The 27295-nt window shown below is 38.9% G+C and overlaps 1 long non-coding RNA gene across 1 annotated transcript; it reads left to right on the top strand.

The window, feature by feature from the left end:
* The first annotated feature begins 731 nt into the window (after positions 1-731).
* Positions 732-8007, top strand: LOC124154749. The gene is made up of 2 exons (XR_006863999.1): positions 732-941; positions 7529-8007. It is a non-coding gene; the product is annotated as an uncharacterized LOC124154749 (long non-coding RNA).
* Positions 8008-27295: the final 19288 nt, after the last annotated feature.

The raw sequence follows: 27295 nt of genomic DNA on the forward strand, positions 1-27295 counted from the left end.
CCAGCACTGCCTTCTTTAATTCACTGTAAGGCCTACTCTCTTTCAATCTATCTAAAAATCCTATTCTCCTCCTTCCCCTCCCTCGTTTCCCCAACATTCTACCCTCCAACACCATTTTCAACATCCCCTCACCGCTAAGCGCTAACTCCATCCATACCTTCTGTCTCCTGCGTATCTCATCTAAAAGCTGCCTCTCCTCGCCAACCATATCCAGCACTTCGTCGTTCCTTTTCCTCTCCGTCCATTTCACCCTCTCCATTCTTCTCCATACCCACATCTCGAACGCCTCCAATCTTCTCTCATCTTCTTTCCTCAGAGTCCACGTTTCCGCACCGTAGAGAGCTACACTCCAAACCAAACTCTTCACTAACCTTTTCTTTAAACTCTTACACAACGATCCTCTCAGAAGCTCCTTCCTGCTCATGAACGCCTCCTTCGCTAATGCTATTCTCTTCCTGATGTCCTTACTACTGTATCCGTTTTCCTCTAATGTACTGCCCAAATAGTTGAATTGCTCAACCTGCTCAAGTTTTTCACCACCCACCTTTATCTGTTATTAAAATTTGGTGAATTGAAATAAAATCCGTGAAAAAAAGGTTTTAGTATGTATATTACGTTCTTTTGGAACGTAACCCCTAATTAGTATGAAAGTCAATGGTTCGACTTTCGTACACATTTTCGGGAACGCATTGTGTGCGAAAGTCGGGGACCGCCTGTATTCCTTGTCCTTTTATATACATAAATATAATATTATTTAAAAGTATATAAGTAATTTTGGGTGTTTTAAAATTCTTATCCATCGTGGTAATAACTTGGAATGTTGTAAAATTTCTCCACTTGGGGGAGCTCCCCTTTGCGTGTGGGGATTGCGGACGACGATACGTCAAGGCAAGTGACCTGACCCAGCACGCAAAGAGCCATAGTGCCGTCAAACCGCACAGGTAAAGTCATGAACTGAAAGTCTCCTCTCATGGAAAATGCTTCGAATTGGAGGTGTAAGGAATTCTAAATTTTCCCTCATCCAATTCGTGAGAGATTCTCAGAAGTTCCCCGAGGGTGTCTGCTTACCTGTGAAGCTGTGATATCGTGGAATCATGTGGGCCTTTTTGTCTTTTCAGAATACTCTGTGAATTTAATGAAGTACACCCTGAAAAAAGTCTGCTTTTGCTCCACGCAGCAATCTGCAAAAACTATTCAACTCTATTGAATTTGTGCGATGACTTGATTTGATATTTCACATTCATATTTCTGGGTCGAATTTGGCAATGACATCCCCTCGTTCTCCAACCCATACGCTCTCATATACAAATTTAATCAGTTACACAGCCTGAAAAAATTGATTTCACCCTCGGCCATGCGCCTATTGGGACGGCTTGAGGGGTAATATGTTGATGTTGTAATTGAGATTGTTGATGCTTTCCAGGTGATTTTAATATTTCAGGGCATTAGAACTCTTTCAAGGGCTTTGGAAAAATTATAGGCTAGACAATATTAAGAAATCTCTTCTTTTACTATTTTAAAGGTCGTTTTACAGGGTACATGGAATTGCGCAGTCTGACGTACGTGTGAAGGCGCAATCAAAATTGTGTCGTGTAAAGCGGTGAATTGCTGGAACACATGTGAGAATGCGTGGATGCGAGACGGCAGAATAGCCCCTGCTCTAATTTCGTTCATGCATTCCTGCAATTCCACGCCACTTTTGAAATTAATGCAGCTCTAACCTGCGCAATTCCATGCCCTGTGTTAAACGGCCTTAAGAATTCATTATTTCTGTCATGTAGTTTCTGTTCGCTCAGCGTGACATTTAAATTTTTACGCCGATGTTTCTCCTATCATTACAAAACCATTGCTGCCTTCCACACAAGAACCATCGCAATACCTTGAGTCACAGCCTCCGGCATCGCAGCCAGCTTCCCAGGCCCTCTCCCTGGAACAAGACTTTCGACAGCTTCTCCCGGCCACTGTGCCTGGAATGCTGCCCACACCCGCGGACCAGGAGGTTCTGGAGCTGCTTACGCTCCTGGCAAACAACAAGGACTCCCCGAAGCTCACCAGGTGGGAGGGACACGAGCTCCATCTCTTACTCACATTGGGGTCTGCATGGCCGACTCTTTCGACCACTACGAGGAATATTGGGTACAACCGTACTAGGATCCTTGCCATTGCCGCCACCCATGGGTGGGAAACAGCATCACGGGTATCGAACCCAGACGACATCCTGCGGCGCCTGCACACTCTCTTGTGGGTGCAGACGGGGGAGAGGCCCTTTGCGTGTGGTGTGTGCCACAAGCGCTTCTCGCAGAAGAGCACGCTCAACCACCACGCAGAGATGCACTGAACGCTGTTCGTTGGGTGAGAGAAGAATAATAGTAATAAACGCTCTCTGGAACTCTGTGTGATATCATTCTGGTTCCCGCTTTCGCCGTGTGAGGTGACCTTGGGGTGAGGGTATGTGCGCCGCTGCAATGCAGGCTGCTAGCAGGTAGCAGAGTACCCTGCTAGCTTAAATAAGTACCCTGCTGCAGGCTTAAATAAGGATTATTAATACCCTATCAAACGAAGGAAACTTTCCAACCTTAAGTAATTTTGATAGGTCATTATTAAGAGACGTTTCCCATGAGCTCTGTGCCTCATGCATGCATTGGTAACCTCAGACGATATAAAACTCCTATCTACTCTTATAGAAATTAGGTCCTTGTGACGTCACGTGGAGAGGCATCGCATGGGCGCCAATCTGGCCTTTTTCAATTGAGGATAAAATTGACCATTGCCATTTGTCTAAACTGAGAAATCTAAAACCAAATAATTAGTATATTATGAATACACTAATGGTGGGTTAGGAATCGCAGTCAATGCATTTCGTTTTCTTTGATGAAGGTAACTACCCTATTGATTCCATATTTTGCAAGGGGTGATACAAAAAGACCTAGCGTAAATAGATGTTTGATAAGGTGGGGGGGTAGGGGGAAGATGGTAAGGTGGTGGGGGGGGGTATTTCTGAACAAACATTTAAACATTTCCTAGATAACAATTTGAAAAATTGATATAACTCTTTTACTGCCAACGGGCTGATATATCGGTCCTTGCTGGTTGAGCGAAATTTTTTCACTTTTTTTGTGATTGTGGCCTTTTTATCGACTGTAATTTTAGTAAACCCCCTTAATCTATCTATGGTTATAAGATATAAATATATCTTAGGAATTGGGAAAAAAACTAGAAGTATTAAATATTATTAAGTAGCTGAGAAATTTTTAAACCTGAAATGTTGCTAATTCCGGAAAATAGCCTTGGCAGTCTTCGTGCATCCCACCTGAAATAGGCTGCTGCAGTAAAAGGGTTAAAATCGATCATGTATTGCATAATCAAAATGTTTAACAGGTGATATAATTGATGAACCATTTCTGGCGATACTATGTTATGTCTTTCATGGGATACGGAAAATGTATTCCGTCTCCTTTGCTTGGAGATGAGGACAAATTAAAAATTTCTGTTCTCACAAAATATTTTCTTCGAAACCACGTGATCATGTAAAAAATGCATAATTAATTTCCTCAATTAATCTTAGTTGTTTGTGTTGGAACTAATTTTCATTTTTGTCTCGCAGATATTATTTTCATAAATTTGCTTTTCCTGAAAACTTTTACATGAGCATCTTCCAGCATTTTTATTTCACGATGAATGGAACATGCAGGAGAGGGAATTGCAATAATGGTCGTATGATATTCTTTAGAGTAATACCCCAAAAATGATCCAGGAGAATCTTTCAGAGACCAAAAGTTAGTCAGAAAAAAGTCACAGATCTAAGATTGCAAAATGACTGTTCCCCAGTGTAATTAATGATCAATGTATATAGTATTCAAAGTTATTTTGACAAAGTTAAAAGTTTATCAAAGGAGTTTTATGGTTTAGCAATTCGCGACAATGAAAAACAAATTTGGGTCGTATGCCTCCCACCTGCTGTTTAAAATGTTTGGCTGAGTGTGGTATGACTTTACATTTTGCCTTTTTGGAAGCTGAATTTTGTGGTGAATTTTCTACTTTTTTTGCGTATAATCCCTTTCCAAATACAGCTCCCCATTATCCTCCCAGCTACAGACTCCCCATTATCCAGCTGTGGCATATCAGTGTCGCAGATTATCAATGCATGATTTTCACTCTCATTTGATGTTTTCTGCAATCTTCATTATAAATAAAATTGTATGCAAAATCACCAGAATGACTGCATTTTAATGTTAGGAAACTCAGGGCTTATTATCCCATTCGTAAAACGGATGCGATCGTGTGCTAGCTGCAATCATGGGAGCTCCGTGTTCCTTTTTCCAAGCGTCTCATACTTCCAGGTCTTATATGGACCAGTGGGAATACGAGTGCACTTGTGTTATCATCTCTAAAAAGATCGGGCGAAGAAGCTCTTAGTGAACCCGGAAAGCAATCTTAAGTAAGAGAAAATGTACGTAAATAAAAATAAATTGTTTGCTTTACCTTAATTATAAATATGTAAGCACTAAGCTTATAGGAAGGGCCAGGTTCGTAGAAGGCAGAATGAGATGACAAGTCTGGTTCCACACGTTTAATTGTCAGAGCACAGGTACAAATTCCCCCTCCGAGATACAGCGTAAGACTCCCCGTGTCTATTCCCTCCAAGAGGCTTCCTCCCGTGTCGCGTCCGTCTCGTGACCCTCTCGGCATCTTCCTATTGGCCGGAAGAGGTCGCATGATTATGCACATCATACGCCTTCCCACGCCAAGATACTGCAACGTGTTACGGCATAAAGTGTTGGAGGAATACGCGGAGACCAATTCCCACGCGAGAGCAAGTTGTTAATCGGAGTAGGGTGTCAGAGTCATGCACGAGGATGGATCCCACGCAAGAGGTTGCAACGTGTTATGAGTTTCAGATACTGGACCCATCACTCGAACGCGACTCTGCGATTCTTCCATTACACCGAGAGTGAATCCGAGGTGGCACGAGACGGCAATCGAGACACCCTTACAAATATTTAAAAAAATTAAAAGTCAAAGTTTGGTTTATCCGTGTATTCCGATTGTTCGTGCCGTCTCTTCTCCCTGTCATCTCAGCCCACTAGGATATAATTGGGAGTGTAACTTACCTCAATGTGGCCGTTCTTGCACCGTGTGAGATGGGCTGTGGTTATGAAATACGTTCATGTGCAGGCAGGAAAGTTTCATTTTCACTTGCTCACTTGCTATCCAGTGGTGTAGGGAGGAATTTTGTTCGGGGGGGAGGCCCGAAGCCATGGGGGAAAATGTTTGAAAAACAGGGTACAAAGTAATGGTTTTTCAACTAATTTTAATAATCGACAAAACTTTATTTATTAAAGAAATAATTTTTAAATTCATGATTTTTCAATGTTTCATTTTCTTTTATGAAGGAAAAAAATTTTGTTTTTATATTCTGGGGGGGATCCGGATCCCCTGGACACCCCCCTGGCTATGCCAATGATGCTATAACGAGATATGAATGAATTAAATGACTACCTCTGTAAATGGAAAAATATTCATTAAGCTGTCCTAAGGAAATAGACGTCATAAAAAGAATATAAGCACAGATTTGGAATAAGAATGAAAAATATATCTAAGATCGACCAACTATGTCTCTAGGACATAATCTATGTTGAACAGTGTAAATAATGATGTATATAATTTTCACGATTATTTTAACAAAGTTTTAAGTTTACCAAAAGAGTTCTATGGTTTAACAATGGGTGAGAATGAATAACAAATTTAGTGTATGCCGTTTAAAATATATGGCTGTGTGTGGTATGACTACATTTTGCCTTTTTGGAAGCTGAATTTTGTGGTGAATTTTCTTATTTTTCACGTATTATCCCTCTTCGAATGCAGTGAAATGTCTTTATAACGAAATTCTATGAACTGCCATGATAGGTTTGTTAAACAGAAATTTCATTATGTTGAATTGTGCAAAAAATATTGCATGGAACCACACGAATGAAAGTACATAAAAAAAACTTAATGAAACATCATTAGTGAAAAATATATTTTGTCAAATACAATTGAAAATAACTAAAATTCAAATTCATGTACTTACCAACGGTATCTTCGATGGTGCTTCTCAGTGAGGTGGAGGATTGAAAACTTTTTATGTCCACACCACGTAAATTCAAGCATTGACACTACTCCTTCATGGAGAATGTCCAATAGGGTAGTTTCCTTCATTAAAGAAAACGAAAGGCATTGATTTGCGATTTGTTACCCACCATTAGTGTATTCATAATAGTATACAAATTATTTGGTTTTAGAAATCCCAGTTCAGACGAATGGCAATGGTCAATTTTAACCTCATTTGAAAGAGGCCAGATTGGTGCCCATGCGACGCCACTCCACGTGACGTCACAGGGACCTAGTTTCTATACCAGTAGGTAGGAGTTTTACATCATCTGAGATTACCAATGCATGAGGCACAGAGCTCAGGGAAACATCTCTTAATAATCACCTATTAAAACTGCCTAAGGTCGGAATGTTTCATTCGTTTGATGTGGTATTTATAATCCTTATTTAAGCCAAGCGCTACCAGCTAGCAGGGTACTCTACTACCTGCTAGCAGCATGCATCATAGCGGCGCTCATAGCCTTGCTCCATAGTGGCTTTACACGGTGGTAGCTGGAACCAGAATGACGTCACACGGGCTTTTCCCAGCATTCATACTTAGCCGTCGTGTTTTTGCACGCTTGAAAATTTTCACTTTTCATTTTATTGCGAAAAATATATATCGTCATTTAAAAATCTAGAAGCATGAAATACGTACTCCAGGAGTAATAATCTATCGATAGAGGTAGTAAAAAAATAATAGGAAACCACCCTATTATGAACACTTTTTACATTCACTGTACACAAATCTATTTACACACGTCATTTCTTAAAATAAATCAGTTACTTTTTTTCCACACTGTGTTTCACACAAGATCGTTCTACAAACTTGCTTACAAATTCAACTGAGTGCTCCCGACAATTGATTTAACGTCCACCTTCGACATTAGAAGTTTATGCATATTCAGAACAAAGTTGTGTGTCATTGTTGTATGTGAATGACTGTAACCAATTGATTTTTTTTAATTGCAGCTGATTGTATTTGCTATATGATTACAAATTTTTACATATATCTAAATACTTTACGCATGGCTGATGATATTCATGAACTATTAGCTGATCAAAATCATTTAAGTTGAATGTCAGATATCTGATATTTTCTTCTACTCTTGTTTGAATACTCTAAATTATAAGCATTATGCATTTTGCGGATACATAGTAAATAGTCTTAAATTGTAGTTAAAATGAACTAAACTCACTATGGTCCACAAACCTATTGTTAAATTTTTAAAATGCTCAGGATAGTTATTTTCAATATACTTGTAATGGTAACCAATTAATTTATAAAATAATAATGGGTTCTAGTTACTGATTACAATTTTTATTGCCAAATATATTTCACGCACTCATGATAATCTTCTTGGACTGTTAGATGATCAAAATTTTCTTTTCATTCCAGGTGAATTGCAGTTGAGTGTTTAGTCCAACTGATGCCAAAGAAGATGAGAAAATGCCCTAATACATATTTGGCGGAGAGAAGGTGCCATTAGCCATCTGGGCTCTGGTACAGGATTTTTTAGTTAATAAAGTGAATAATTACTGGTCTGGAAGTTTCTATACAGTCAATTCATATACATCGTTTTGCCTCATTTCTGGTTTTTTATAGAATTCTTTTTATAAGATTTTCTTTTATATTTTTTTTTTCAAGAGTGGGGCTTTACTGGAGGATTTGCGGCGTTTATATTCCCTTACTGTTGGTGCCAGTTATCCCCCAAGACAGATCTGTCTCCGATGCAACAGTTTACGTCCCTCGTATCAGTTTATCTTTAGGCTGCCCTACATCAGGCGGCGATTCAGCCGAGAGTGACTTGTGTCCCGACAACATCATCATGGTGGTGATTTAATAAAAAATTCTGTGGAAAAACAAATTTTTAGGTATTCATTAAAAAATGTCTTGCCAGGTACAAGATGGTTCCTTAACCAGAGTAATTTTTAATAGGAGAATACTCAGTCAGGTTTAAATGGAGATCATAATCACTTAATTAACCACGCTTTCACTTAGCTCCTGCTATAATTAAGGTTAGCAATTCTCAAGTAATGCAACGCCTTCATTTACCTGCAATGAAACAATTTACATTAACTTATCCCTGTAAATGTATGTAATCAGATGTCAGTTGCCTACTTCAAAAATATAAGCCCTGGTTTTTCCTGAACCTGCTTTCATGACGGCATGGGATAAGTAAGTGTTATTTTTTATTGATTTGGTATTACAAGAATCATCAGTATCTTCAGAGAAATATTACCCAGGATTCCAGGACACATACAATGGTCTCTCAGGTCGGCCTTTGGTCTGCGTTGGGTGGCAGTGACATGGGGAATACGATCGGGGTGGGACTGTCGTTCTTGTTCTCAATATTTTACCATAAATTCCAAGTTTCCCACTTGTATGGGTCCTCTCCTTCCCTATCAATGCGAGGGTGGCATGCTAGTATTTTTAACAATATTTGCTTTTTTCAAGCCAAAAAATTAAACAAATAGTGTGTTTTTTCAGCACGTCATTCCATGTATGTATGTACGCATGAGCAATGTAAACACAGTATGTTAGGTGGGCATATATATGTATATGGTCATCTGCTATAATGCAAGTTATTTTGACTGCTAATAATCAGGGAAAAAGATTACATATGCTTACTACTTCCCTTTCAACAGAGGATATATGTATTCAATTTTTTATTTAGAATCTATCTGAAATGGATGATAATTTTTACCATAATTACTTGTCTCAGGCGTGACATCATGGAATTGAATCAATATAATAAATAATTTGGGTTGATTTTATTAATAAGTTATAAGTTACAATATGTTAGAGTTCCTCCAGATTAGATCTGAATCATTTCTCTCCATATACCTAACATTGATTTCTGACTCTATATTGTTCTCTGGAATTCTACGTTCCTATCCTTACTCTTCAAAAATCACTCCCCATTGTGTTGGAAATTGTCCTCTTAGTAAATAGCAAATATAATTGCACCGTAATACTCGACACTCCAGTAAATACACCTTTCTCCAACCTTTTCTTTTGCCCTCCCGTACTGTGCGTAGAAAACTTTTGTGAAGGACATTGTTGAGTATTTCGTGGGTACCCCATTTACAATTCATAAATTATATGCACTGTTTTAGTATTTCCTGTAATTCAACACCATGTCTTTCTTTTTTAATTATATAATATCTTGTTATGCATAATTCATAAATACATAGGAGGCTACATTTAGGTTTTTACATTTATTTTCTCCGAAATGGCAGTCGAATATTTCATATTAATTGCTATTGCATGTAACTGTGCATTGACTATCATGGAATGGAAAAACAACTACTAAAGGTGCCATCATGTAGAATGTTGACATTGTTGAAGGGGTAAGTTTATAAAATTTATTGCATTCAACTTTTATCCCTGCACTCATATGAATAAACAAGTTTTTTTTTTCTTCCCACCAACAGCTGTGGGGTAAATCTCAAAGTTTTCAAAATAAAAATTGAAGTTTTCAAAAACAATATAAATGTTTAAAAAATCATCCATCATCTAAATAATGACCAAGTGGTAGAGCTCAAGTACAAAAATTGTCAAAGGGACAAAATAATTAAAAAGTTAACAAGATTAACGTAATTTGGGGTGACTGAGTTATTCACACAGCACAGTCACGGAAAGGTTGAAATTCTTATGTGATGATCCTCTCAGAAACTCTTTCCCGTTCATGAATGCTTTGGTTAAGGGTTTGCCCCCTTGTATATTGTATTTATAGATATGCTTTCCATTACATATATATACCTACTCTAACGAATTGATATACAAACTAGCTCTAAACATAGGCCCTATTTTACGTGCTTTTTTATTATGTTGCAATTGAGTGGTATAAGTTCTTTAAAGGGCCACAGCCCTCCCCTTGGGTGTCCAATGTATGTATACACACTAGATAGAGTGGTGATTTTGTTCGAACCCCCACTAATCCAGAGAGGTAATAGATACCTGCTTTGGCCCTTATTCTGCATCCACCGCTGGCTGTTACAATTATACATGCAGAACCTATTGTGCGTGTTTGGTTTTAGTATAAGAAGCAGAGAAGAGTTTCACAAAGAAATAAGTAAAGGCCTCTGGACTAATATTACCTTGCGTTCACGCTTTTTGGCCAAGATCCGCCCAGCTGGGAATAATTCAACCCCTTTACGACCCTCCCCTATCAGACCGTTGTGTTTTTCAGTGGCACAGCGCACAGGGGGATTTAGGGGGATAAACCCCTCCCCCCCCAGAGCTCATAAATTTTTTAAAGTTTGATCCATTTCACTTAATTAGATTGATATTACTAATAATATAGAATAGTGTAAGGAATAATAAAGTTTCCCTCAGAAAGCCATAAAACTCGCCATTTTGAACCATTTATCTATAACAAATATTTCTTGGGTTTGCATCCAGGTTAAAGCTTTTATGCAAGCCTGACGTTTTGGAAGACGACTTGTCTTCCATCCTCCGAAACGTCGGCTTGCATAAAAGCTTTAACCTGGATGCAAACCCGATAAATATTTGTCAGAAGTATTCACCAGGAAAAACTGAAATCGTTTATTTATCTTTAAAATTCCGCAATTTATTAATCTCGCACCTACCCCGTATCCTGGAGGGTATTCCATACCCCCACACACCCCGCGGTATTAGCTGCACGCAAACCTCCCCCCCCCCCCCCAGCCTTAATTGCTAGCTGCGCCCATGGTAACTGCGATTCTTACCTGTGATTGCGATCACCGATAGGAGAATCACTTTTAAAAGTCAGCCGTGATTTGTGGCGATGCTATTCTTGCTATGTATTTTGCCCGATTCCAATGAACGAGCTCCCTATAAGACCTTTGTTCGTGAGATTAAAAAAAGAAACACTTTTGTGTGTGTGACTGTTTATTCTCTTGTCTTCTATGCATCTTCTGTTCCAGGCGTCGAAGGCTTAGGTCGTAGCATTTTCGCACCGAACTTCGGGTTAAGCCGACGGACGTTTTCATACGCGGAAGACCAATGACGTTGGGTATAGTTGTCGCGGATGTTTTAGATGTAAACGGTCGGAGGTTGTGTCTTGCTGTCGAGAGGGAAGGGAAGCGACCGCTGAGGTAGCAAAATCTCTTTTTCTAAGATCGTGGTAGCAATGTCGGATGCATTCAGGCCCAGCTTGAGACACTCAGCTTAGCGAGTCCTTTAGGGCCATTCTTCGACAATTAAACCCAACCCTTCAACTCATTTATGATCATCTTCACTGCAGGAATCCGTTGCCATGTGGTGAAATAGTCGATAGTTTTTTTTTCAATGATAAATTTCAATGAATAGTACTATTTTTTCTACTTTGAAATGAATTCTTCGGCTTTTTTCTGTGCGTAAGCGTAAGCAACATAATTTTAGAATTAAAAATTAACAGACTTCTTCGGAAAATGGATTCTGGGGTTCCGTAGGGGAACATGTTGAGCGATCCTTCTGCGTCTAAAGAACGTGAGTGTACATTGTATTTCGATAATAACCATTAATAAATAGTAATGCCAAGAACGCACCATAACCAATCAACCAATGAAGTGTGTGCATTAGAAAAAATCACTATCAAGTGTTGAAACTTTAAAAGCAATTCAATGTGTGAAATATTACTAAACAAATTCATGTGAAAAGTTTCATGACCTTATCCACACAAGAAGTTAAGAAAAAAATTGCTCAAATATAGCATATATGCCAATGAAAAAATAATTTCACAACAAAGTATGCGTTCTAAAAATACGCAATAGCCATTTTATCTATCTGTATTAATGTTTGCAACTTATTGCGGAAGACGAATGTTGTAGACGTATTTGTTATTCCTAGGTTGAGTTGCAAAGTTCACGAAGTTGACAAAACTGCTAATTTTATGGTGCGCGGAGTCATTTATTGCACTGGCGTGTCTTGAATCAAAATCTTTTTATGAAAAATTAAAAAATCAATTGATTTTTGAATTTTTCATAAAAGAAAAATATGAATCAGAATTGAGAAAAAAAATCATTAAAGTGACGTATTATTATTTACTTTCTTCGCCAATATGTGCGGTTTTAGAAATCCGAGTGGAGACGAATGGCAACGGTCAATTTTATCCTCATTTGAAAAAGGCCAGATTGGCGCCCATTGGATGCCACTCCTCGTGACGTCACAGGGACCTAGTTTCTATACGAGTAGATAGGAGTTTTACATCGTCTGAGATTACCAATGCTTGCATGATGCACAGAGCTCAGGGAAACGTCTTAATAATCACTTATTATAACTGGCTAAGGTCGGAAAGTTTTCTTCGTTTGATAAGGTATTAATAATCCTTATTTAAGCCAAGCGCTACTAGCTAGCAGGGTACTCTGCTACCTGCTAGCATCCTGCGTCGTATCAGCGCCCAGAGCCTCGCCCCAAGGTCACCTCACACCGCGACAGCGGGAACCAGAATGACGTCGCACGGGCTTTTCCCAGCATACATACTTAAACGTCGCGTTTTCGCGCGCTTGAAAATTTTCACTTTTCATTTAATCGCAAAAAATAGATATCGTCATTTAAAAATATAAAAGCGTGAAATACGTACTCCAGGAGTAATTATCTTTTTATTTAGGCAATAAAAAATAATAGGAAACCACCCTTTTTATGAATTAGGAGATATTTTCAGCCGAACGCATAGATATGGGAATTGACTTCCAATGGCTTGCCTCCACCATGCGTTACACCACTTTGCCACGTCTCCAAACCAGAAGAGAGACAGAGGAGAGGAAACCCGGCGCTACGCCGAAGAACCGCGATATTGTTGTGAGGTGACCTTGGGGCGAGACTTAGAGCGCTGATATGACGCAGGATGCTACCAGGTAGCAGAGTACCCTGCTAGCAGGTAGTGCTTGCCTTAAATAAGGATAATTATTACCCTATCAAACGAAGGAAACTTTTTAACCATAGGCAATTTTAATGGGTGATTATCAAGAGATGTTTCCCTGAGCTCTGTGCCTCATGCATCCATTATTAATCTCAGACAATGTGGAACTCGTATAGAAACTAGGTCCCTGTGACGTCACGAGGATCGCATGGGCGCCAATCTGGCCTTTTTCAAATGAGGTTAAAAAGTGACCATAGCCATTCGTCTTTAACTGGGATTACTAAAACCGAATAATTAGTATATTATGAATACACCAATGGTGGGTAACTAATCGCAATCAATGCATTACGTTTTCTTAGACGAAGGAAACTAACCTATTGGTCGTGCCCGTGGACCAGTTTATTATTATGGGATAGGTTGCCGCCTCAAATGAATTTTGTGTTTGTCCTGAAGCCCGTCGCCCGTTTTAAAATGCTTCCCTCCTGGCCAATTCTTCAATTCAGCGTAAATATGGAAGTCACACGGCAATAGATGCACATTGCAGGGTGCATCGACTCGACATAGAATCTTTAAGGCGTTTTCGACAGTTCGCCGATTGTTGTTGATAGCTCGCCGACGCTACCAAGTAGTAGAGGTGGTGGGAGATGGAATCACGGATACCGCACCAGCACTGCAATTCCTTCTTGATCCAAGGAAACTGGATTTCTTAGAACAGTTTGAAATCGTGAATTGCCCCGCTGATTTTAAATTATGTAACGACCATATTCCACTCACCCCTTCTGAACGTTACCCTACCTCCAACCCATCGCCCATTGACGTCATCAGTAACCTCGGCATGAACACACCCCAATAACCCCTCCCCTCCCTCCCTCCCCCTCCTGAAAAACTACAAAAAGGCTGTCACCCAAGGAAACTGGACCTTGACAATGGCACAAAATGCCGAAATCATTGTCGGTGAAAGGAAAATAGTGTGGAAACAGACAAGTTGTTTTAATAAGCTGAATATCAGAGATTTCCACCGCATCACGCCGGACACTGTATCTTTTATTAAAATTAAAGACATCATACGTCCGAAGAACTCAAGACTTTTATCTTTTCATATCGGCAACCTTTTATAACTTGTGCGCCACCAGAGGAAGCAACCGGCCTAGCAACAGATCTCCTGGAGGCAGCCAAGATCGCAGAAAAAACGAAGCACGAATTATCCACCCTTCTCAAAATATGTGTGGCGGAAAATTATGTCAAGTTCGATGGTAAATTTTACAAACAAAGTAGTGGCCTCGCTATGGGCTCACCACTTTCTCCGTTGTTGGCAGATGTTTTTGTTGATTATTTGGAAGGAAAAGTTTTTAGCTCAGGAAACAGACAGCCTACTACATTCTGTGGTATACTGGTATCGGTACTGATCGGCAACTGAATTTGTTCTTGATTTTTTTAATTGATTAAAAAGTAATTTTGATAAGCAATGACCGCCGTGAATTGGACTCTAGAGAATAGTTAGAAAATTTAAAAAATTATTGAAAGTCAGGGCAGTACTCTTAAGCCTGAATCACACGATCATTTTTTTCGTCGCGAAAGTGATCACTATCGCGATCACTAGGCGAATTGATCGTCGCCGGCAATTGTTTTTAGCGTTCGCGATCGCGATGAGGATTCCCATCGCTATTTTTCATCTCTTTAGTCCGGTCGCTTTTTCCGTCGCTCAAAGGGCTAAAACCGTCACTAAAACCCCATATCAGCCAATCGGAACGCATGCCCGTATGGAGCGATTGCATCGCAACGTTTGACAATTGTGGGAACGACATAGATAAACAAACACGCTGTATATTTTCGTGATGCGGGTCCTATGACAACGAGCTGTGATATTGAAAGTGATGCGAAAGCCGACGACGACGGGAGTGACCGTGTGATTCAGAAAAATGATCACTAGAGCGATCGCTTTTCGCGACGGGAAAAGTGATTGCGATAGTGATCACTTTCGCGGCGAAAAAGAATGATCGTGTGATTTAGGCTTTATAAAAGAATATCTTTACCCATCATTTTCCCCTATTCCGGTGTCCGTTTAAAATTCATCCAGTAACTAGGTAACAATAATAAGATAAACAATTTTTCTTGGATATGGCACAATTCAGAAAGATCATTCAAGTGCTTACAAAAATAACAAAGATGAAAAAAGTAATTTTGCTGAACATTTAATATACAACTGCCATAGGAGCGATTTTAAACTTAATATTGTAAAATTTTGCATCGATCGTAATTTTTTAAATTTTGAATTGGACTCTAGAGAGCAGTTGGAAATTTTAAAAATTATTGAAAGTCAGGACAGTACTCTTATAAATGAATATTTCTACCCATCCTTTTCCCCTATTCTGGCGTCCGTTATAAAATTCATCTGGTAACTAGGTAACAATATTAAGATAAACAAATCATTATTTGCGCCTAAAGATAATGATAATTCATTGAAACCCGGGTCGCGCCATATAAAAAAAGAAGTGTTTTTTATAGTAACTGTGTAATATCCAAGAAAACCAGTAACACTCTCTTTTTGGCAATTTTGAAAGTTGAACGTTCGTTGTGGCGTAGCAAAGAGTTAACCTTTGCGGAGGCTTCCGCAGTGATTAAATTGATGAAGGTTCTTTATGTTTAGTAAAATAAATCATTAAAAAAGTTTTTTGTCCTCCAAAAATGAGCCTACTCGGCAGAATCACGGAAAACCTTCCTCAAAAAGATTTCGATTTAAAATGGAGGCCACTGATATTCGCAGGTGAAAATTTATTATTTCGGGATTTCTTTCGCAGAGTTTTACTTTCTTACAATTCCTATTGTTTTTTTTTACTAAAGGCTGAATGACGCAATCATTTTTTTCCATCCTATTCAAGGAACAGGCTAAAATGATCGCTCCAATGATCGCATAAGTGATAGTGGAAAAATGACCGTTTCCCTTATATCACCATTTTCCGCCTATGCTCCATAGGGATGGCAATCCCATCCCTTATCCCTTCATTGGGCACGTCCCTTTTCCCATCGCTGGCACGGTCCTTCAACCAATCAGAAGGCACGGCTGCTCACCGCGACCGTAACACCTATTTGATTGGCTACAAATTGAATGACAGGGCTAAATTCAGAAACAGACGGAATAAGCGATGGAAAAAACTGTCGATGTCAATGTGAATGACCGAATGATGAGTTATAAAGTGATAGGTCAATGAGAAATCACATTCATGGTACCTGAAAACATATTCTCAGGAGCTATGAGTCAATACCGCTACATAATACCACGCAAGGCGCCAAAAAAGGCGTGTGGCAGGGGGTGTTAAGGCACGAGCCGATTAGAAATGAAAAAGCAAAATACTTCATCGAAATTACGACTAGCATTAATAATAGCATTAAGTTATAGCATCATTAATTTTAATACACGCTTCGTTATTAGTTTTCATTTAATTCTGTTTGGTCAATTGAAACGCGATTGCGCAATGTTTTTGTTTACCTGTATTAATAATGTAATAGCACTTATTGTCAACACACGAATCACCCGTTGCTATGCATTAGTTGAGGAGAAATGAACTCCCATATCTATCCGTTCAGCTAAATAAATATCTTTCTTAAATTATCGCTTCTTTCGGACCTGGAAATATGGTACGGTTCTCTATGTCGCTCTGAAAGAGATTATTATGTACACGTAGATGTAAAATGGAGGGTGATAACAATAATTATGAATAATATTTTCTTAAACCCAGTGAGTTTCATGCCGTGAACGCATGTTTTCGCATTATTTCTTATAATGAGGATATCGTCTAAAATCCAAAATCGATTCATAGATACAAGCGTTAATAATATTTCCCTTTTGATTCGAGAAAACGTGCAAGTATAAGTACCCAAAATTGTTTGAAATTTAAGTATACCGGGACTAGCCACGGTGATAACTTTTACGGGAGTCACCCGCAATGCACAATTGTGCGAAATTTCCACAGAGAAAAAAATCATTCGCCTTGCCCGGGATTCGAACCCGGATCCCTCGATTTCCGGCCGAGTGCTTTAGCCAGTTAAGCTACCGAGGCGTCATTCATGTCCGGTATAGTCCACAAATTTCCTCAGGGATGAATGACGCCTCGGTAGCTTAACTGGCTAAAGCACTCGGCCGGAAATCGAGGGATCCGGGTTCGAAACCCGGTCAAGGCGAATGATTTTTTTCTCTGTGGAAATTTCGCACATTTTGAAATTTGTTTTCTTAGAGGTTGCTGTATCCAAAAGAGTATCAATGCTGAAATGAATTTGCATAAACTTTTCGTATTCAACTCGTGATTGAATACGAAACCGTTTAGAACGGATGGATCTCGTGATGCATGCTTCTTATCTTGTTCCTCTCTATTTTTGTGTTCAAAATGAAATAGAATTGGATTTAATGAACAAAATGTGTGGTCATCATTCAAACAGTGATTTAACTCGGTTGGTTGGTTCGTTTGTATACATGATAGAGATCCTTCCAGGATAAGCAAGGGGTGTATGAATTTTACGTATTAGGGCAGGGAAACCACTCTCTTGGCTTCACCGAAATTGGTGAAGTGGTAGCGTAATTTGTTAGTATGCGTGACTTTTATTGGACCGTGTGGTGTGCATGTTGCATCCATCTGCATGCTGGTGATTGATCACCCCCTGCCAAACACCCCAGAGGTGGCCCGCAGGGTATTATGCAGATGTAGATTTAGACATCAATACTCAATTGTTCAGGCAATCTAAGTCTTTAGTTATATAAAAAGGCAATGCACATGCAAGCAACAGTAGGGTAGTTTCCTTCATCAACGAAAATGAAAGGCATTGATTGCGATTCGTTACCCACCGTAAGCGTATTCATAATATAAAAAAGTTATTTGGTTTTAGAATTCCAATTTTAGACGAATGTTAATGGTCAATTTTAACCTCATTTGAAAAACGCCAGATTGGCGCCCATACGATGCCACTCCATGTGACGTCGTAGGGAACTAGATTCTATACGAGTAGTTAGGTGTTTTACATCCTCTGAGATTACCAATGCATGCATGAGTCACAGAGCTCAGGGAAACATTTCTTCATAATCACCTATAAAAATTGCCTATTGTCGGAGAGTTTGATAAGGTATAAATAATCCTTATTTAAGCCAAGCGCTACCTGCTAGCAGACTGCGTCGTATCAGCGCTCATAGCATCGCCCCAAGGTCAACTCACACGGCGACAACGAGAACCAGAATGACGTCACACGGGGTTTTCCCATCATTCATACTAAGCCGTCGCGTTTTCGCGCGGGTGAAAATTTTCACTTTTCATTTAATCGCGAAGAATGGATATCGTCATTTAAAAATTTAAATGCGTGAAATACGTACTCCAGGAGTAATAATATTTCGATTCAGGCAATAAAAAAATAATAGGTAACCACCCTATTCCAACATCTATCCTCTACAGCAGAATCTAGAGAAAAATCTACTGTTACTGCGCGGTGATTAAATTGATGAAGGTTTTTATGGTTAGTGAATCAATCGATTGTTAAAAATCAGTCTCCTATGGATGGGTGCACTAACACATTCAGCCCCTTTAAAAACCTATTTGGCGATGCGACCAAAGGGAAAGATTTCTCTGGATTCCGGACGCGAAGACATGGTGAATAATCGTTAATATTCACACGAGCGGTTATAACGCGACGCATCTCTGTCATACAACTCGCTGCGTCCTCGCAGGAAATTCTTATCGTGTTTGTTTTTCTCTTCGTGAAGGCGGCAGTACCCCTGCGATTTCGAATTGGTGTTTGTTTATGGCCAAACAGTATGCACCGATTGTTTTCATAAACAACGGCGTGTCCGGGTTATAAAAAGTAGAGAGGGGGGAACGAGCCGCGGTCGTTCAAGATTTAAAAAATGAAAGGTTTAGGAAACCGAAATTTCAAGAAAATTATAAGAACGCTTTCTTGGTTTTTTTAAATGTTTGCTCATAAAAAAATCATTTGATTTTAATGACGTGTTTTATAGTGGTATATTATTCTTGGATTTAAAGAAAAATTGTTAAAAATTACTTTTGATTCTAAGGGGGATTTTAGCCCCCCCTCCTGGGTACGTCCATGTTAATTACATTTGCATCGGATTGTATCTGCAAACGCGAGGAATAGCGTGGAAAGGAGATGAATTTGCTGCATTGAGTCATCTTGGATGTAAATTTTTAGTTATAATCCCTAATCAATGCTGGTAAAAGCACAGAGAATAAGTATTTCAGTAATTAAAAAAGTAATTAAAACTATATGATTCATCTGATGCCGTAATGTGGCGATCGCTATTCAATTGTTTGTATTCATGAGTCCTCGTCTCTCATTTATGCTTTTGTATTTGAGTCTACGCTATCGCATGCCGCAGCGAGGTCTTATATTTCATCCTTCTTTCCATATTATACCTATTTGCCAATGCGCTCTATGGGAAAGATTACTCTGGATTCCGTATACGAAGACATCGTGCATGATCGCTATCATTCACCCGATGCATCACTGTCGTTTAGCTCGCTGCGTCGTCCAAGAAAAATTCGTTCGTGAATTTTATTTACTCTTCGTGAAGGCGGCAGTACTCCTGCGATTTCGAATTTGTGTTTTTTTTTTTGTGCGGAGCTTATAGGTGTGCAAATATGCAGGGGAGGCTCTAATGGGAATGACGAATGCTATTAATTTCATTATTCACTGTTAATTCCAAGTTTTAAGCAATTGATATTTCGAATCCTTACTAAACATGAGATACATTTTAACCCTAGATTAGACTACAATCACTGAGGATCGTAGATTAGCATTACCCATGCCCAAAGCCCCAAAGAATAACTGTAGATCCCGTACGGAGTCATCGTGAATGATGGCTAATATCATTCACTCTCGCTGTGAACATGGCGAACTACTGCCGTTCGGCTGGCCGCATTTTCTTCAATGTTTGCTTAAAATGCAGTGACCTGTGTCACGTACTAACCGTAGGAAGGAATCGTGTCTATAAGGCATTGGGATGACTCAATTCAGAGTTGAGGGTCGAGAAAAAATATCGCATCGACTATGCGAAGCGACTCTGAATATCGTTCAGTTGCTGGGTAACCGTGTGACGAGAGTGTTGAATTTTATTCCCGAGTGTGCCTTTTCTGTCTAGTGAAGAAATTATTCCCGTGTTCTGACAACATGAAAGAAGTGTTTCACACTTATCTAAGATGTTAATCTTTCGTGGTGCAAAGTGAATAAGTGCATTGGTGAATGTGGATTAATAAAATAATCCGAATTTGGAAATCACTGAATTAGCGCCTGGTGCATATAGTGTCAAGTGCGTTCTATGGTGTACGTGGGGAAGCACCTTGTGGTGATTGTGTTGTATTGTGTAGCTTGTTGGGTTAACATTAAATAAGTTACCGAAGAAGAGTAACAAGGATTATCGGATCTTACGATTTTGCTTCTTTCTTGTGGAAAGCGTCTAACGGCTCCAATTACAAGGAAAAAAATAAAGTAAGGATAATTTTCATATTTAATTACACTAATTGTATTACATTTATTTATACCTTTGCTTGTGGGAATAAAGTTTTATTGGCTTTATTAATCACACTGATTGTAGGTATTTATAATTATTTATCGCCAAGGTGTAGCATTATTATACTTTAAAACCCACTGCCCACCTCTGGTTTACAGAGTCATAATAATGTTTCGTGTGAACGAACCGGAATACGAAAAAATCATGGTATCCACCCCTACCGAAATTTGTAGAAACACTAAATTCTCCATCTAATTTTAATCAAGTGAAAGTTAGGTATCACCTACACGAATCCTTAGACCAATAGAAATCATCTTTCCCACATCGCCTCCGTGGCGAAATCGGCTAGCGCGTTCGGCTGTTAACCCAAAGGTTGGTGGCTCGAGCCAAGCCGGGGGCGTTATTTCTAGACGATATTATTAAGAGTGACGGGAAAAGACCCGAGGCCTTTTTCGGGGGGAGGTTATTTGGGGGACCCAAACCACCCTACAACGAGAGAAAGCGATTGCAGATGAACGAACGATTAAAAAAAAATGACGTATTTTTTCTGACAAGGAGACTTTATGTAAGTAATGTCAAGAAAGAAATGAAACTATTTTTATTTGATAGTAGACACTTAGGTACGAATACTGTCGAAGGGTTTTGTCCATATACGCCCGGGTTTGCAGGAATGAAGCATTTGAAAATACGCTGCCTTTGTAGTCTCGTCTTATCTGTCGTGGAAAAACCGACATTCTGAATCAATGTGTCTATTATATCTCTTATTTTATTTTTATTATCTGATCTTCCGTAGTATGTTGGCGTTCGTAATATATATAACTAACTCCCCTATAAACACTCTCACTACCTCTTTACAAGGATACAAAAATTGTTGGACCATTAATTATAAACTGTTTTAGATAAAATGTGGGGTTTATGACCCCTGTTACCCCCCCACATCCGTGGTTATTAGCATCTGTTTTCGCAGGATTAGGTCTTCAGTGAGGGTAAGCTGAAGTACAGCCATGGGGTTGGGGGAGTTGGCACCCCTGTGTAGATTGCAATAGCACTTCCATTCATATGAAAATTCATTTTCTTTACTCACGTATTCAAAATTTTTTCCCGTGAAGTTCTTCTCCGATGCCATATTCGTACCAAATATCGACACTGCATTTTCTCCTTGCTTATTTCTCATATCCGTGACAGCAGCTCCGAATAACACTTGGATCAATGCCCAGGAAAACGATTGGAACAGCATCACTGTAAAATTACACCGAAGAATAAATACGGCATTAGAAAGGATTTTGGAAGCATATGTAAGAGATTTTGGAAGTAGATGTAGATTTAAATAGATATATTGCACGAATCCGATAGTTTGAATAAATTATCGTTTATCGCAGGATTATCGTTATAGTATGGGACTTGTAGGGATTCTATTGATAGGGTGATTAAGCAAACAAATGATAATCATAAATATCAATAAGTGACCACATTAAATATTGCTGAGATACAGGTAGTTTATCCGAGAAATTGAAAAAAGTACTTGTAATATATTATGGGACTGTGAAAACAATGTCAATAACCCATCCTATGCAACCCGATAAGTTTATGGAATATTAATGAGGGATTCCTGTTGAAAAGACAACACAAAGGGCGCCATTAAACAATTGCGGTGGGGCGTGGAACTATATTCGAGGGGATTTACGAAAATATAATTATATTGTAATCACTCACTCGATCGCTGCATCAAACGGAAGGTTGCTATGGAGAGACGTAAACATGGGGAGGACATTCCGTACCCCCATTCTCTGTAAGCAGTAAAGCACGTGTACCGTAGGATCATTTCCCAGCAAAACGGCTATGAAGAATTTACCTGTAAAAATACACAAAAGAGACCGTCACTTACGGCCTGTTTACACGGAATATCAACCATTTACAACTTAATGTCTGAATGTACGAACGCGCAAATGAACATGAAAATGCACCGGGTAACCAGGGCCGGCCCCAGCAGGTGCGGGGCCAGGGGCGAACTTTCAGTGCGGGGCCGTTCACTTAAAATATTAAACTCTATACCCCATCTACAAACTCGAGCATTTTTAATCCCTACCACTCTCTGGCTAAGTATGCGTTCCCCTCCCAAATTAAGACTTCGTAATTACGCCGCGGCGTATGATACCATCACGCAGTTGAGTTCGTTGTTATCACTCACACGACACAGTACTGTACTGACAAACGCAATTGCACAATAAATTTACTGCATTATTATACCTTTTTCATGATATTAATTTTTGTCTAGCCTGGACTTAACAATACAGTAATAGTTGGAATTGGGTTTTCAAAACTATCGCATATTTTATTTTTTGTTCAGGAACGCGGGGCCCCCCCAAAGCGCGGGGCCCGTGGTGGTCGCCCCGCCCTAAGGCCGGCCCTGCGTGTAACCACCCAGCTTAAGCAAATGCATCTACAGGAAATGGAACCTGTTCTAATTTTGTTCATGCATTCGTGAAATATTCCGTTTATATCCACCAAAGTCGTTCATTCATTCACACATTAACCCGTACGTTTTAATGTACCGCTTAATTATGCCTTAAGAAAGAAATACCCTTCGAAGGGAAACCGATTTTCCCGCTGATAAAACGCAGGGCGGCCAGATGTTTGTGATGAGTTGTCGAGTCAAAAAGTGCAGCAAATTGAATCATAAGATCCCAGCAGTTGACCATGTTATTGTATTTTGATGGATATTAGCCAAACTACGACGAATCAAGCAATGAAATGCATATTATACGATGGCAATTATAATGATAATACACATTAATAATAATATTTTACTCACGGACCAAATTACTGCCAATCACGTTTATGTCGTCCCAGCAAGCCGCTCTTTGCACCAGGTTTTCTTCCAACTCTGACCTCTCGTGCACACGCTATTTCACTGTTTTTAAATTTCTCCAGCAAACTCCGCGTGCATGAAAAATAATCACGTATCTGCATCCGTGTATCCATTGGGTCGTCATACAGACGTCAATGGAGTTAGAAACAGCCGTCTGTTGATGTAGACAATGTTACGCTATAGCGGTGTGCAAGCAGTTTGAAATGAGACAAAAGATAACGATTCATATGATGTGATGACGCTTAAGAAGACCGTTGAGTTGTGGGTGGAGGAGGAAAGTCAGGGAGGTGGGGAGGATACGAAAATGGAATGAGGAGTTGAATAGAGCATTTAAAAACCGTCGGAGAGTCAAAAGGGCCCAGACACTGAGACGAACTTGTTCCGCGCACAAGGAAAGCAGACGTGACGTCAGGAAAACAAAAGCCAATCGGTGTTCGAAATCTTTAATCAAAAAGTGGCGTAATAGTTTTTAAAATTATTTTAAACGAATGTATTCAAAAATATTACATTTAAAATTTATTTTAAATTTTATATTAATTATTAGCTGAACACTGATACTCTATTTTCATTTTTTTACGAAATAAATGAGACTCAAATTTTCGTGACGTCACAAACGTCCTTCACTCAGGTGACGAATCGCATCCACGGAGCCCCAATCCTTCTCAGTGTCCTGCTAACCACCGTGGAGTTAAGACGTAAGTAAACAAGCCATTCATTAGTTCACGTTTTTATCGTGTCATACATATGTCATTGCTATAACATTTTAGTGTTTAATATATCAGTGAATCTGCTTTGCCTGGTGCTTATAATAATTCGTGATTTTCTCTACTTTATTGAGATTTATCCCGCCTTTGATTATTTTGTATTACCCTTGGCAAAGAACCTCAAATGTTTGAAGGTAGCGTAATTGTGATATAATAGAGAGTGATTACTGTGTTTCCATTGTTCCTGCCAAAGATAGGACGATATTGGGATATATTTTCTCTTTTCGATTTTCAATACATTCCCTATTCATTACCGCTTTTTCGCTTTCACGAATCCGAGAGTTATTGCGAGTCTACATTGTTCACAAATTGAGTTCGATGTCTAGTGATCTAGTTTCAGTAATGTCGTCAGAATGTCTCGCATATCAGATGTTGGTAAATTGTCCGTTGCAGCGATCCATTGGTCATATTGCGATCTTATTTTCACTAATGTAAGGCGGATTCTGATCACTAAGACATGATTGCGATAATATGTGAATTGCTTGCCAAGTACTTTTTCCCTAAGGTCATACGAACTCACTCCTCCGGTGAGACGATTTCCTTAAGAGGTTTTGAGAACAGCTTACTCGAAGGAATTCGTCCCCCATCGTTTGCTTTAAGCGATTGTTATCTCGTATTATTCTCGTATTCGGAGGTAGCTCTTGCCGCAAGAATATTCCGAGTTTTATGGGCCTTATCACCAAGGAGATAATATTCTCGCAAGACTGCCCCATTTGACCATCGCTTGTTACACCCAGATGTTTTCAGTCACGAGAGTTATGTGGAGATCTTACTGGACTAACTTCTTAATATAATTCGCGTTTATATTTGAAGTAGACGTCTCTCTCCTTTCTGTCGTCGGCAAGCAGTTGTGATCGCTTAAGTATATCGCAGTTATTCGGATATTTCGTCTGAATTCAACCAAAAAAACTTCTTATTTTTTTTTCGCTAACTTTCTCTTCTTTACCGTTGAATCACACGACTGTTGCAAATTATAAGAATTGAATTCAATAGTTAAGTTGATTAACTATCATTTTTCACTATTTTTTAATTTCCGATGTACACCTTTCCGTGTTCACAATAGCCGGACGTTGCTTCGGTAATATTTAATCATTCGGGTTTTGTACTCTTGGTTTCTGCTTGATGATAGCATTATGTTAATGTGTGCCCATTTCTTATTATTTCCAGTAAATTTTGTCCGTGTGAAAATAGTGCTGTGTCAGTTATACGAGTGTGGAATTTCTGGGAATTATATTACGTCGGAGAGATATCCTGAGGGGAGAAATGGTAAGTGGATTTCATTTTTTAATATTAAACATTATTTCATTATGTTATATGCCAAAATGTTGCCATTAATATGCTAACCTTTACTTCAAATGGAAGTAATTATTTATTTACATGTGCGGGGTGATATGCTTTCGTCTACGAACTGAAGATTTTATTTTTCTTTGTCTTGTTCCTCCGTTAAAGGAATTATTAGAAACAATGCAGGGAAAATACAAAATAAGATCGATAGAGCTTCGTATGCGTTTAGGTTTTTTTGCGTAGATCTCAAGATGGAGGTGACGATTTTTTAAAAATTTCCCTGTCATAGTTTACTTATTTCAAAATTAATCATTTTACCACTTAGTGGATTCTAAAATTTTACCTACACCTGAGTATTCGTCATGGATATTAGCGCCTTGTGAATAGGCTTTACGAGTGTTCTTCCGTCTGTATTTGCATTTGGTGAAGGATTGGCCTTATTCGATTGTTGCTGTTATTCGATTATATTTTAACGTGATGAACGAATGTTAATAGTGTTTTCTAGTTGGCATTTACTGAAAACCTACTCATAAGCCTTTAATGAACTGCCTACTTTGCAACGGATATACATTTTGATAAGATCTTGCGTCGATCTCTACTGTATGTTTGAAAGCATGGGAAAGGCTCCTAACTTAATCGTCCATTTCTTCGTAATGCATTTACTTATTAAATAAGGTAATGAATTCTTTGTCATTGGGAAATCCTTGCTATAGGTATTCAAGTTTAACGACTGAATAACCTATCCAGCTGTTTTCATTTACACCACGAGACACCTACCGTCACTTTATATTTTTACGAAGTCATTTAAAGGGCAATCTTTCGTCGCATATTGCCAGATTTGGAGTTAATGTCTCCACAATAAAATAAGCAACATAATGTTCAGCAAAATATATGGTTGAGAGCACGAGGGAATGAAGATAACTTGGCTGCTTACTCCTTGACGAGAGAGAGAGACGATGACCTTCAGGTATATTGACTTTGAATTTTAGTCTTTCGAAAATCTTTGCCGGTTTGAAATACTGGTTGGTTTAGGTTCTTCTTCTTTTGGAGGTCGACCTTGTTGCTGCAGACAAGACTTCAAACTGAACTGCATTTTCATCTCTTTTTGATGTCATTGTTGGACGTGAATCTCACTTACATCGCAAACACTTTTACGCATGGAATCCTCGATCGTCATTTTTTATTTTTCTACGAATCATTTCTTCCTTAGTACTCTGCATTAATATTTGTTTTCGTATTAATTGACAGATGAATTTTCCTCTCTCTTGGACTGTTATTATTTGTGTTGTTATTCTAAAAAGGCGTGTGGCATGGGGTGTTAAAACACCAGCCGCTTATATATGAAAAGTGAATCTTCAAACAGAATTACGCCTGGGATTTATTTAAGTCCGTAATGATTCGGGGCAAAAGCAAATTTCCATATCCATCCGATCGGCAAAATATTTCTCTAATTTTATCGTTTATGAGGGATTTGGAACTATAATGGGGGCTCTAATATTATGTTCTCCGTGTCGCTCTTGAAGATATCGATTCTCAATTGTTCAAGCAATCTAAGCCTAGCTAAGAAAACACAATTTCTGCCAAAGGTGGCTGAAAATACGATCAAATTATTCTAATTTGTTTACTTACATTTCTTTGATAGAGACACGTTGACCTTCAGGTCTTTCACGAAGCTTTGCTGTTGGTATTTGTTTGTTATTTTAAAGGTTGACCTTATTTATAGGCCATGACAGCCAGCATAACTTCATTTTCAAACATGTCTCCTTTTTCATTTTATATTTCGAAGAGCACTTAATTCATACCGCCAAGACTATTACGAATGAAGTTCACAATCGCCATTGGCCTTTTTCTATTAGTTTTTTCTTCTATAATATTCTTTGTCGTGATATACTGCCTGTGTGAGTGACAGATGAAT

This window comes from Ischnura elegans, chromosome 2, assembly GCF_921293095.1.
Source record: "Ischnura elegans chromosome 2, ioIscEleg1.1, whole genome shotgun sequence".
Taxonomy (NCBI): Eukaryota; Metazoa; Arthropoda; class Insecta; order Odonata; family Coenagrionidae; genus Ischnura; species Ischnura elegans.